At 38.9% G+C, this 14,799-nt stretch overlaps 1 long non-coding RNA gene across 1 annotated transcript; it reads left to right on the forward strand.

Annotated features, from left to right (window-relative positions):
• Positions 1-7,600: 7,600 nt before the first annotated feature.
• Positions 7,601-14,234, forward strand: LOC108708252. Its single transcript, XR_001934425.2, has 2 exons — positions 7,601-10,910; positions 12,933-14,234. It is a non-coding gene; the product is annotated as an uncharacterized LOC108708252 (long non-coding RNA).
• The last annotated feature ends 565 nt before the right edge of the window (positions 14,235-14,799 follow it).

Here is a 14,799-nt window from a genome sequence, read left to right on the forward strand (position 1 = left end):
TTTACATAATGGGTGTGTCAGACATATGTGATTTGTTAAATAAGATGTGATGTCACTGTGATTTATGATGCTTGACAAAGGGGCGGGAGCCCCGAAACGTTGCATGTTTGCATCAACTTGACCTTGGTAAAATTTCACTTTATTTCACCTTCAACTGGTCTGGACTTTTTGTATTTTATATATATATATATATATATATATATATATATATATATATATATATATATATATATATATATATATATATATATATATATATATATCCTGGGGCCAGTGCTAGTCTGGTGGTAGTTAATTGAAAAAAAAAAGGTACAGCTGCATTTACAGCCAACTATAAAATGATTTCAATCTAACTCTTTGATGGGTGCTTTGAGGGGCTTTGGTGCCACCAAAACAGTCCTGTGTAACATTACTATAAAGAAACCATTAGTGGGGTACAGCAAACCAGGTGGCATGGTCTGAAATCATTGGAAACGTGATTTGCCAAGGAAAATACAGATGTATACATTATATACATTATACTTGGCTTTTTAGCAAGTGAGGGAATACAGGGTTATGGAAGATAGCTCATAGTACAAGTTGATCCAGGGACTAGTCCGATTGCCATTTTGGTCAGGAAGAACAGGAAGGAGGCTTCATATGGGGTTTTTTTGCCTTCCTCTGGATCAACTGGCAGTTAGGCAGGTTAAAAAAAGTGAAAAGGTTGAATTTGATGAACGTGTGTCTTTTTTTCAGCCTAACGTACTATGTTACTATGTATATCACAATGCAGGAATAACTTACTGGTTATTTTATACAGATCCAAGGATTTTTTCTTATTTTTGTGTTGTGATGGATTTAAATACAAACTCGCCCCCCTTAAATTATTCTTTATATGATGGGATATTCTTTTGTGGACAGTCTAATGCTATCTTGATTTACTGTAGTAGCATTCACAGTATTCGTAGGGTACAATGCTATGATTAAAACACATTTTACTGCCCAATCTCTAACTAGCCATTAGCCTTCTCTTAGGGCAACAGCACTGTGGGCAATTTTGAGAAGTCTGTCTGAGTAGCCATTAGTAGCTCTGCGTGCACGAGACAAATGCTCTAAATAACCCACTTTCACTTGTATGGAAACCAGATGTACAGATGCATTCACTTGTCAGGCAATTGTCATTTAGAAATGCGGCAGTCAGTGACAGAATGCTATGAAGAGCCCCACATTCCATTTACCATAATGTGCCCTATTACCAGCCAGTCACCACCCCCCCACCCCCACTAGCTTTTTGCTTTTTCATTTCATGTTGTAAACTATTGCAAAGCCGGTCAAGCACAGTTTGTTTGCTCTTTTGCTAACAGAGAGTCTTGATAATTCTCCCAAGCAATTAAGGCAGGTAATTTCTTCTCAATCAGACCCTATTTGAATATGGAAATGATTTTAATTACTTGGAGTCAATATCATTTTATCGCTAAAATGTGTTTGAATTAGGTCTTGCTGTATTTTCAGCACACTAATAAGCTGCAAGAAAATTGCATCTCCTTTTTAACGGTCATGTGCTATCATTAGTTAAAATCGGTGTCCTTCTGCTGATCAGGACCTGTTTATTGAATGAGTAATGGGCTATCCTGAAGACTTTTTTATGGCTATGTCACGTGCAGTGTTTTCTCTGCCAACCAAGAACATGCAAATATGACATTTCCCTGGAAGAATTGTTTTTTTTCATGACAATCTGGTTGTTCTTATAGTATGGCAACTCCAGATTGTAGAAAACTAAAAATACCAAGATAAGGCAATATGTTCCGCAGAATATTAATTAAAAAAATGTAAACCCTTATTTTAAGTAGAATATAGCTCTACAGGTGCTGCTTCTGCAATTTTGAATACATGATCATCTTCTCTTGACATTTAAATCCTTATTAAAGGGGTTGTTTACCTTTAGGTTAACTTTAGTATGATGTAGAAACTGATAGTCTGATGAGATGATTTGCAATTGGATTTAATTTAAAACATGCAACGTTTCGGGGTTCCCGCCCCTTTGTCAAGTTTGCAAGTTCAGCAATCTGGTTTCTAGGGTCCAAATGAACCAAGCAACCAGGCAATGATTTGAAAAAGGGACTGCAATAGAGAGATGAGTTATAGGAAGCAGCAATAACAATACATTTATAGCTTTACAGGGTATTTGTTTTATAGATGGGGTCAGTAACCGCCATTTGAAAGCTGGAGAGTCAAAAGAAAAAGTCAAATAAATAAAAAAACTATTAAAAAAAAAAAAAATGAAGAGCTGCTTAGAAGTGTCCATGCTATAACATACTAAAAGTTAACCACCCCCTTCCTTTTTATTGATACCTTAACCCCTAACTCTCCATTTCAGTTGTGTGCCCCTTAGTGCTATTGCACTTGCATCTGGGACAATAGCAAATAACTCAGGCTAACCCAGGCAAAATTCACCAGCATGACGTCATTTCGGTACTTCGCCGATTTACTAACGGTTGCTGGCATAACTTCGCTAGCGAAGGAGATAGACTCTAGTGCTACTTGCTCCCTAACACCAGACGAATTTGCTCTCTGGAAAATAGACGTAACTATGCAAATTCACAAAGATGCGGTTTTTACTGAACGTTATCACTTGCGCCAGACTTGCCTTCACCACCTCAGACGAAGTGCAATAGAGTAGATAGGAGTTCCTTAAAAAATAGTTGAACATTTTTCTAAGTCCCAAAAAACGCTAGTGTCTTTTCCTTTTTCAGGGTGATAGGATGAAAAAGAGCGTACATTTTTTTGGGTTAACCGGCTTCCCCCCTACATTTCCTAACATATGGCACATAAACTATACACTGGGCTCATGTGTAGGGCAATATAACAACTTTATTTTATGAAGGTTTCCCAGGCTTGTTTAGTGTAATGTATTTGCTGCAACATATACGTCCGTTCAACTTTAACTTCCCGATGTATGCAAATTAGCCAACGCTAGCGCATCTTCACTTCGCTTAACGCAGTAGCACTAGTGCAACTTTGCCAGCGTTCGGCACCCTGGACACAACTTCGGATTTTAGTGAATTGGCGTTGTCCTGGCGAATCTACACCTGGCGAAGTGTTGCACTGTGAGTAAAGCCGTAAATTTTCAGAGGTTAGTGAATTTGCCCCCAAGTGACCATGCTTTTCACAGTCCTACCCCATCCATTCACGCTTGTCCCTCTTCTTCTCATCCTCTGCATGTTCTGTTGACCCTTTTGCAGTTTATTTTTTTTCTGTGGTAGATGATCCAGTGATTTATACCCATAAGTTCCCTAAGGGCTACAACCTCCCGCTTTCTTGTAGCACATCTCCTTGATCCATTTCCACTGCAAGGAAACATAACAATCCATATAGGCTTTCCTAAATGTTCAGGCACCTGCTGAAGATTTACTGAGCCGCTGCAAATGATGTGCCCTCTAGACCGTTTCCATTCATATTTGCTTTATATTTCTAATAGGTTTGTTGTGCCACTCCACTTTCACTTAGGTTCCTGTTAAGAGAAGAATGTCTGCAGCCTAAGGCTCCCGGCACACAGACATGTGTTAAAGTTGCAATACTCACAGAAAGAGCCACTGTGATCAAACTGCTCATCTTTACTAGCAGTCATTTCTCATGCACTTTAATGGTAAATCCGTCGCCCCCTGACATCAGCACTGTGAAATAGGGGTTTACTTAGGGGACCAGAAGTCAGCGTTTTCTAATATCATAACCAAAAGACAATGCTAGTGTGTTACAACCAATGCATGTTTGATTTAAGCAACTGATGAGCAGCTATCAATGGAAGCAGGTACAGTATATCCATGACCCTGAAAGAAAGACCCAATAAAATGTAACCTTGTCTCAATAATCACCAACATGGAACTCAAATAATGTTTTTTTTTATGAATTAGCATTTTGTGCAAAGCCCCTTAGTGCCATATTTTACTAAGTGGGAAAAAATAAGCTTGATTGTATTTTCTATTTTGCAGTCTTATGAATACAGAATGAGACAGCAGACAAGAACAGTGTATTTGGCCAATCTGTTCTCTCTCTGTCACCAAGTCATCATTTCTTTGTGGATTTGTACTTTTCTTATATTCAGGGTTATGGCACAAGAATTGATGATTGGCACTGCTGAGTAGCAAAAGCGAAAAAGCAAGGGTTTGCCACAGGTCCTTTCTCATTGACAGTAATTGGAAGAGCTGTACGAAGCCCTAGGTCTGCAACTGTCGATTCAAAGACGCACACTAAAGCAATCAAAAGCCCTTGTGTGCCCTAGTCATTAGAGTCTTCTTAGTTCTTAAATTCACTACCTGTTATATCAAAAAATATCCTCTGTAAAGTATAATCATGGGTGCCAGTGGATTTTTCTTACAGGGACTCAGCATTAAGTAATGAACCACATACGAACTGGACAAAATATCAAAATAAAAAAGGCAATACATAACAGTTTGGCTTCTTTTTTTATGGTTTTACATTTTCAGCCCTCTGTCCTCATGGGGTCTGTGGTCACGATATGCAGCTAAACAGTATACTTCGAGCTACTTCGAAAAGTGCAGCACAGCCAGGCCCCTCTTTAGACCTTGGGCACGGTACAGGAGCGAGCACAACTAACCTACATCTAATGGAAAGACCAGTAGCTCAATGGACATAAAAACCTAGTGCATATAGACAAAGATGACTAATAGCAATGAATGAATCTGCCCCAAAAAATTTGGGAAACTGCTAAAAAAAATTCACAAAATGCTTTATTGCAGTGACTTTTTGTAGCAAAATATATTATATTATGGGCACACTTTTCTGAACGTTTCCTGTCCAGTATTTTTCTAGTACAATTATTTAAATATCCTCAAAGTTGGACTGATCTTTATTTGCTTTTTCTGGAATGTCCATAGTTCAAAGACAACACCATTAGAATGAATTAGCGCTGGACCCTCCCCCCATAATTATAACATAACCTCCCTATACTTATATAAGACTTATGGCACACTTATGGACATGTGTTTGTGCTTTTGTGTCATTAGCCTATGATGCCAAAACACTAAAGCAATGACTGCGTTGGTTTGCCCAGGAAGTTTTGTTTTTTTATTTTATTCTTTGCTAACATTTTGCAAGCATGGTGTCTTTAACTGCGAATATGTATATATTCTTGATATGTATAGCTGCTGTTTAAAAAGTGAATATTGATAAAGAGGGTCTGTCAAGACTTAGTGCCATTAAAATTCCACAATGTGTAATGTGGAATGGTCTTTTCATCTTGAATGCATGGAACCATATAAAATGACATTTATCCCACAACTTGACATGGAGTCTTCCATCCTAATAGTAGGTGGTTTCAGGGGTTGCTGAGCTAGGCTTCACAGTGAAAGAAATGTTGCCAAGAAAAAATGCCCATTTGGAGTGAGAAAAAAGTTGCCTATAGACTCTAATATATTTTTCTACAAATAAGTCACCATGACAAAAAAGTCAGCACATCAAAAAGTCCCCCATAGACTAATATATTTTGCTACAAAAAAGTCGCCTATAGACTATAGCCTTTAGCAATTTTTCAGCAGTTTTGGGAGATTTTTGGCGAAACCAGCAGATTCACTCATCAATAAGCACCAGTAACATCTTCATATCAGCTAGGAAAACTAAGCAAAAAGCATGCCTTAAATCACCCTTTATACCCAAAAAATATCAAATAAATACTTTTATTTGCTACTGTCAACAAGGCAATATGACTTTTCTATTACAATTCTGTGCCTCTTCTGTAGCAATGAACATGCTTTATAGACTTAGTCACAAGTAATTATAATGGACTTCTGGGGTATTTAACACACTCTGTTTTATCAACCATTTAAATAGTGCACAATATGATAATCTTTTAATGTACATTTATAAACTCCTTCTTACTTTAAAATGACATAGAAAGAGCATGATCGTAGCAAAATAACTGGATTCATTGACCTTAAGTGGCTCATAATTAATAGAAGTCCATTAGTGTAAATTTGCAGTATCTGCCTCTGCCCTCTTTCTTATTCCTTCCTTATACATTCCCCTCTCTCTCTCTTTCTCTTTTCTTTTTGCAGTTTAACCAGCCATTTCCTTCAATCCCAGCCAGGGCGGTATTTGTCTCTGGAGACCACTTTCTCTTAACTGGTATCATTTTGATTTATAAACAATGCCAGAGCTGTAATTGAAAGCCTAAAGTCTGGGACGCTGATTTACGCTGAACAAAGGAATCAAACTCTCTTCTTCGGATCTGAAATTTGAAGGGAAAGCAGCCAGCGGATAATGCAAACTACTGAATGTTGTATTGTGATCATAAACTTAACGCTACAGGGATACCGGATGAACTAAGACTAAATAACAAAAGATACATTGGAAAACAGATAAGTAAAAATAACTTTTGAATGGTATTTAGCAAAATACAGTTGAATGCGTACCATTTTCATTCTTATATTAGCTACATTTACCAACCAAAGAATAATAAAACCTATTAAAAATGTATTTATTTACAGAGAGTTACAGCAGAATACAGAGGCCATTTTTGAAGACTGTGCAGAAAACTGGAAGAAGTGCAACAGCACTAAGGGGAGCCAGAGCATGCCCTGAGTTTTAATTTATCACACATTTTATCCCATGGTCTGACTGTGGTCTGCACCTTGTAAAGGCAAGGATACTTTTGTACAACAGGGAATCTAAGAACAATGCTGTTGGTAGTTTTAACTCCTGTTAGTGTCAGCTATGGCAAACAGACTTTAGCAGAGGTACTAAACTTATCCTACTTTCCATATTTAGTAGCAGCAATAACAGACAATATCAGCAGAAGATGATCCAAAAGCAAAAGCCCCAAAACAAAAGTCAGAATATAGAATGTATAGAAAGTATGAATAAAGGTAAGCTGGAGGTAGTAAAGATGGAAATGCATATGAATCAACATCTTATAAATCAGTAAACTAATAAGGACTAGAATAGGGAATTTTGGATCTGGAAAACACAATATTTGGAGGCCTATTTATTTAAGGTCAAACTTAGCGTTTTAGAGGTTTTTGAAACCAGGACTAAACTCACTTTCTCAAAAACCACGAATGTCATGAAATTTTTTTAGAAATCCTGTAAGAAATTGCCATCTTGATTTTGTTATTTAATATGAAAGCTGTTGTTCAGGGAACTTACATGAAGCCCTGATTATCATAACAAAGGTTTTCCTGTGACTACTAAGGCCTATGTCTGCTGTGGGGACCATAAAACTGATTGTGTATGTGAGAAAACTTGCTCAACAGGATGTAGGCAAGTTGGGGGTTTATCACAGCATCTTGGCAGTTGGGAGGGTTCCTGCGGGGGAAGGTGAGAACGCAGGATAAAAGAACACGAGCAGACATGTGAAGGGGCTGGGCAGCAGAGAGGGAGCTGGGCAGCTGAGAGGAGGCAGCTAGAGAGCTGGAGAAGCCAGAGGAGCCTGGGACAAAACATGTGAGGAATGAAGACCAGAGGGGAAGGCAGAGATGAAGCCGAACTCTTTTCCCCTGCCTTTTTGGTAACAACAATGTAGACTTGTGTAATGTGGAACTGTAAATAATGTAATTTTTGTTTAGTCTAAGTGTAATCATTTATGTAGAACAATCAATTGATTTATTTTACAATATATCACTTTACTATACGCTCATTGGTGTGGATTCGTTGTCTGCTTGCTCAAAAGAACCAGAACCCTAGTAAGTGGGTTGAGGTATATTGATATTATTATTAATGATATAATATACATAGAAACTTACAATCCGAACTGAAAAAGCATTTCCGTGAAAAGTCACAGAAAAGTTGTGATATCTGCAACATTTTTGTGTTGTCATAGAATAACTACAACTTGAAAACCTCTAAAACCACAAATCAAAGAAAGATCTTTTGCCTATATAAGTGATATCTGTGCCAGGCTCTGCTGGGATTTGAGCAAGGAACCTTTGGGATTCTGGCTCGGTGTCTTAAGCATTGGGCCAGGTGAGCAACAAGGTCTATTACCCGACCTTTGCAGCCCTAACCCAGCAGCAGCCTGATTGGTGGTTTGGGGTCAGCCCTATATAAAGCCAGCCCACTTCACCCTCCTTGTCTGAGCATTACCTATACTAGCACTTACTTTGCCTTGTCCTTACCTAACCTTGACCTGAACTTACCTTGCCTTGCCTGTTCCTGCTTCCAGTCCTGTTCTGCCGTGTACCTTGTCTTATATTTTCCCTTGTCTTGCTCTATATCTTGCTCTGCCTTTTCCTCCCCAGTCTCCAGTCTAATCTATTCTACACCCACTCCATCCTGTTCTGTCCTGTCTTTTCTGATCTAGCCTGTCCTGATCTATGCTCGCTCCTTCCTTTCCCGATCTACGACAGCACCGTCCTGTCCTATCCAGTCTGCTCGCTCCATCATGCTCCTACACAGTCTGCTCCTGTCCTGCCACTTTGTCTTCCTATCCAGTCTGACTCGTTGCTCTCTTCACCTGGTCCAGTCTGATTCTTCACCCTGTTCCTGCCTTTCCCTGTCCGTGTCCTGTGGGCACAGCTAGTTCTTGCCTAAGGACTCACCTTCCTCATTTGCCTCTGCAGCGGCCCATACCTAATCCTTGACAGACATTGACTTCTATAAGTTTTAGCTGAAATATTTTTGTATTCTGAATTGTTATAGTTTTGTCTCATAATAAGTTCTGAAAAAGTTGCACTTTTTTTCTTCGACTTGTTTCGGATTTTCAATGTCAAAAAGCCTGATCTGAAAAAGTTACAGCTTAATAAATCAGATTACTGTCTTGTTCACGTCATGAATGGCAAGTATAAAATGCTGTAGTGTAAGAATGTCATTAGTGGATGACTTACTGATGTCAATTCCATTTTGTGCACAGCCGGTCAACTTTATTGTCAAATAGGTTTATGCCCTAACAGTAAATGTGGATGACAAAGAAATTGAAAAATATTATGATCAGACAGAAATCGTAAACAGCTTTTGCCTACTTTAATTGGTTATTAAAACCAAAGCATCCACCAGCAAAGAAATGTGGCGCAAAGTGGTACTTGGTTAAACAAGGATGAAAGACCTAGATAAAATCTTCAAATGTAATCATGTCTCTATGAAAACTTAGATTAGAATTGATCAGGAAGTGGTATTTTCAGAGACTCTTTATGGATATGAAATGTGGAAAATGAAGAAGCAAGATGGGAAAACGATTGATGCCTTTGAACTTTGGAGTTGAAGAAGATTTTTGAAAATACAGAGGACAATAAGTAAAATAAGCAAATTAATCTTTTGCTAAATCAAACTTGACCTTTCACTTGAAGTATAAAAAAAGACTAGTATTCTATTGTAGAGGTATATTGGAGATTGCAGATACTAGAGGTATTTTGAACAACAATCAGTTCAAAGATAAAACATATCTCCTAACTAAATTCCATATTTCTCTTGTAGGCTTCAGTTGAGTTTTTGTGAGAAACCCATGATTTTTTTTCCCATCAAACAGGACAATCATGAACATGCAAAGCACAAATATCCAAAGAAATGGCAGGAGGTGGACAAGAAGCAAAGTCAACTTGAAGGCACTTGAAAATTATTATTATTAATAATAATAATAATCTTCAATACATGATATCTTCAATTTCCTTTACTAATTAGTGGATCTTCTCTGGACTTTTTTTTATATCAGAATTATTCTGCACGAGACTGTACTGTACACTCTATAGCGGATCTTACCAGTGGAAGAATTTCCCTCACCTCCTATGAACATGTACTTCTACTGCATTTATGATCAGATCTTTCTAAAATTATGTCCATTAAAATGCTATACATAAAAGGGTTAATTTGCAAAGCCCCTGTGAGCAAATGCAAGAGCACTAAAGGACACAAAAGCATGTCCCTTAGTGCTAATTCTAAGTGCATCTGCCTCCAGGGGTATGCTGCTCAAAAATCAGGCACTCCCTGCAAAGAGCAGCATCAGAAGGCGCAATCTAGCCCTTATTTGCCAAGGACATAGGGAAAAAACTTGGTGGGCCCCAACCCTTGTGGTCCCCTCCAGCCCAGAGCCGGTCCTTGCGTTGAAGCGGGAAGCAGCTTCCGACCTCACTCCCCAGCCCCTTAGCTGAAAGAAAAACAATGAAGACCCGGGGGGGTTGCGGCTCAGGGAGGGGGGCCATAGAGCTCTATGTGTCTGGCCTGTCTGTACCTTGCAGGCCTGAAACAGAGCACAGAGACAATGCAAAGTGCAAAAAAAATAGTTGATTGTGGCCAAATGTGTTTAGGTATAGGTATACTAGTGCCAGCACCAATTTGTCACTTGCAACGACTTTGTGTAAGTGGCCCAAAGCAGGTCCGGACTGAGAATTAAAATAGGCCCTGACATTTCAGGTACACAGAGGCCCAAAAAGCCACCACCAGCCCACTATATACTAACTTTATATGGCACCTTATAGCAGCCCCTCTGGCATTCGCCAGAACCCATAGATTGCCAGTCCGGGCCTGGCCCAAAGGCTCCGTTAGGATTAGCGGACCAAGAAGGAAACGCCAGTCCAACACAGTTCAAGGTATCCAAGAAGGGTGAGGAAGAAGAATAGTCAAGTCCAGGCAAATGGGTTAATGCAGGCAGAAAAGGTTCAAAGACTAATAAACAGGCCGAGGTCAAACACAGGTATCAGTGATAATAAAGTGTAAAGTGCACAAAGGAACTCACGAGGTAGAACCTATATTAGGGCAATGTCTGTAATGTTCTGGTGTCTTAAATAGGCCTCTTTTGGCGCCAAACGGATGTGATGACGTCACGACTCTGCATCCATGATGACTCTGGCATCACGACACTGCGTCCATTCTGATGCTGACTTCAGGATGCTGCATCTGTTCTGACGCACTGCATCAGAATGTGCCATGTGGGATCTCTGGGCACCGCCATCTTGGGGAAGCAGGAAGGAGCAGCCGTAACAAATCCGGTAGGTCTTCCTTACACTTTGGTGCAAGGAACAGTGTATTAAAGGACAATGAAAGGGTATGAAAGAATTAACTTTTATCAAAAGCTATAGTGATGCCATCTGCCTTTGCCATTCCCCCTCTGCAATACACTTGTTTTCAGTTCAGTCCCTGCATATAGGTTAAATTGTTAAACCATTATCTTCTGTAGGGCCCTATAGGGATACAGGCCCTATAGAGTTAATCTTTTCACCATTTCCTTGGGTTATTGGGTAGAATCCCTGTTACAAAATAACCTTTACAGTGATAGGCTGAGAGATTTGATGACACTGCTCTGACACACTCCTATATAGTGTGTGCAGGGAGTGGCCTCTTCCTCTTTTGCCTCTGGATGTGATTCCAGCTGGATGTGCTCAGGGGGACTGAGTGCAATAGGCCCAGAAGAAGGCATGTGTCCAAGTCGGGGACCAGGAAACCCCGTGAATGAGGAACAGATATACTAGGGCAGACTTGTCATAGTCTCTCTAGGAGAGAAAGGCAGATAGGATAGAGAGAAAGAGCAGCTGAAGCTCCAACAAGGATTTGCAGTAAGGGAGTAGCTTCCCAGAGGCTCTGTGTGTTGCCTCCAGTCAGGGACCTCAGTGAAGAGGGACTGTAGGGTAGAAGCTGCTTTCCTGACAACTTCCAGGAGGGAAGTTGTGTGAATTCTGCAAATGCCTGTTCCTCATGAAATGCCTGCGTCGCTCTAGGTGAGCCTGCCTGCAGATCTGTGTGAACTCTCTCAATATGATGTTGCCTCAACTGCTGTGTGAGTAGAAACCTGATGTCACTTGCCTCATGCATAGTAATAAACCGTTCCTGATTGTTAAGAACCTCCTGGCGCTCAAGTTGTTTTTGTGTGCACAGTAGCCTGGGGGGGATGTAGTTGCACTACACCATAGAGGGAACACTTCCACTTAGCGAAGGCCCTGCCCTGGGTGTAAGTCGTGTGTAACCCATGCGCTAGTGTTCTAGCTGGTGAATTAACCCCGTATGGCCCAAATAGGTGTTACATTAACAAAAAAATCTTGTGATGCATCTTGATTTGAGAACTGGTGATCACGTGCAGAACGGTAAAACAAACTTTGTGCACTATGTACCGAAGCTTATGCACTGTTGTTGTAGCAAGTTGTAACATCGCTTCATGCTCATGTCCAGGGGGAGGAAGCATATTGGAGATTCATATGTAGTTAACAGGCGCCATCTTTATTACATCATTAAAAAGAAAATGGTGGCTGCAACTAAGGGTTGAGAGCGATAACTTGGAGACAGCGCTAAGGGGGAAAGGACTGTTTTTTTTTGTTTTTTTTTTAAAAAGCCAGTGATTAAGTACACACAAGGGGCCTCTATAAGATACTGTGAGATTGAGTAGAAGCCTTTCCTTGTCCTTTAAGCAGATATAAAAATATTGCCGAATATGACAAAACAATGCACAGTTACCTTAGCCTCATTTTTCTGAACGTCTTTCCAAACAGAAACAACAGACCGTCATGTGTATACTGTATAATATTGTGTTTGTTTCTTTTCTGCCTGGGGAAATATAACAATTCTCTAGATAATCTATACTGGCAACAATTCATTCCACAGGTAATAATGCATGTTAACATATGGACAGAAAACCCAGCTGGCTGTTGTTAGCATAATGATGAATGTATCAGTTTGTCTTGCACCACTTGCTTTTCCTGCTGGCTCAGTTTATGAGCTGACCTGCAGTATACAAAATAAAGCAATACAGTGATGACAACACCAGAAAAAAAAGAAATATTAGGCAGGTTATGTGGTTACGCAGAACTGGTTTATAATAAAAGCATTTCTCATTTTGAAACATCTTCATTTTCCCTCTTTACCACTCTCTCAGACATCTTGAGCTGATTAACCCCCTGGCCCTTTTAGAGAGGCTTTTAAACTGTAACGAGTACAACACTTTCTCATCAAAAGTATCGGCAGTTCTCTTCTCCACATTGACATCTCTAGCACACTTACACTAAAGACTTTTCCTTCTGCAGGGTCATTCAGCAGAGTGTTCTAACTCATAGCCTGCTGTACACAACAAACCAGAAGTGCAATCGCATTGCTCCAGGCTGCTCACACCCCCATACCAGGACTGCAGCATTTCATTTGAAGTCCAAACTCCAGTCATTGCACTTATCAACAAAGACCATAAAAGAAAGAACACGTTCAACAAGTAACGATTTATTACAGCTATATTAATTTAAAAGCGGATGGAAATGGATTCTATTTTAGATCACATCATGAAAGAACATATTAAAGGGGTAGTTCACCTTTAAGTTAACTTTTAGCATGTTATAAAATGGCTATTCTAAGCAGCTTTTCAATTTGCCTTCATTTTTTCTTTTTATAGTTTCTGAATTATTAGCTATCTTCCTTTGACCCTCTGCAGCTTTCAAATACTGACCCCATCTAAAAATCAAATGCTCTGTAAGGTTACAAATGCAATGTTATTGTTACTTTATATTACTCCTCTTTCCATTAATGCCATCTTATATTCACATTCCAGTGTTTTATTCAAATCAGTGCATGGTTACTAGGGTAATTTGGACCCTAGCAACCAGCTTGCTGAAATTGCAAACTGGAGAGCTGCTGAATAAAACGCTTAATAACTCAAAAACCATGAATAATAAAACATGAAAACAAATTTGATCATAAATGAAAAAAAGCTTACAATAATCAAGATTTGGTTTTTTCAGGATATCCATTTTTTTTATTTTTGTTTTTATTCCATTTGAAAAGCCATCCCTGATTTACGTTTTTTACTTTATTCCTCATTTAAATGGATATCCAGCCTCTTACTTGAGCAATTACATACAAATGTTAGTCTCCAAAACAGTTTTAGTACAGAGGTGTTTTACATTGTGAAATAAAGCACTTTTGGCTTTACTGCCTTTTATCTCTGGGAGAACATATATCAGTTCTTTTTTCATGCACTAATGTGATAGCAGAATAGAAGGCTGGCCTGGGGTTGTAAGAATATCTGAACATGACTCTCATGTATATTAATCGAGGTTTAAACATGAATATAACACAGTTTTTATGGACTCTGCGGTGCAGGAGAATGTGATCATTTGACTTTGCTTAAAGTCAATGAGCAAAATAAAAGTTGCAAATAAGAATGAGTGCAGTTTATTGTCAGTGGAGACAATTTTGTAGGGTGAGCCAAAGTGTATGCAGTTAAGTTGAATGATAGAGAACGGCAAGAGAGAATAGAGAAAGGGAAAAAGCAAGAATGATACACATGATATGAAAGTTAAAATAAAACAAATTATTATTTTGTATGTTATACATTGAAATGTTCATAATTTGGATTTTAAAACATGATTAGCGTGAAGAATTCTGTTACTTTAATTCACTGACATAAATGTATCCATGTGTTATAAACATTCTTATAATTATTATGTAGTGCAAGACACAGAGGCACCAATACAGACCCAAATGAAAGAATCACCCCAGATAAAATCTGTTACTCGAAAGAATCAATCGACTTGTCTACCTAGATGTGTATCTTTTTAAAAAGACATGATTTGCCATTTTATGAAAAGTCCACCTAAGTATTAGCACAGCCAACAAGCATTTATTAAATGTATTAACATCCCAATGCTTTTACACATCATACACAAGCATTGTGCAAAAACAATACTTATACACAGTTTTATCATCCGTTATTATTGGTGCTTAATGTTGTCATTTGCACCCCATGACTAACTGAAATGGTTGCATTATATAAGAAAATGTACCCTCTGATTAAAATATGAGGATATTAGAAGTCACCTTGGATTTCCTTGGCTTGTAAGGTGTACTGTGTAAGCCATAGTTTCACCACACCATTTATTGGCTAACTGATATATGTAAGAATGC

This window comes from Xenopus laevis, chromosome 2L, assembly GCF_017654675.1.
Source record: "Xenopus laevis strain J_2021 chromosome 2L, Xenopus_laevis_v10.1, whole genome shotgun sequence".
Lineage (NCBI taxonomy): Eukaryota > Metazoa > Chordata > Amphibia > Anura > Pipidae > Xenopus > Xenopus laevis.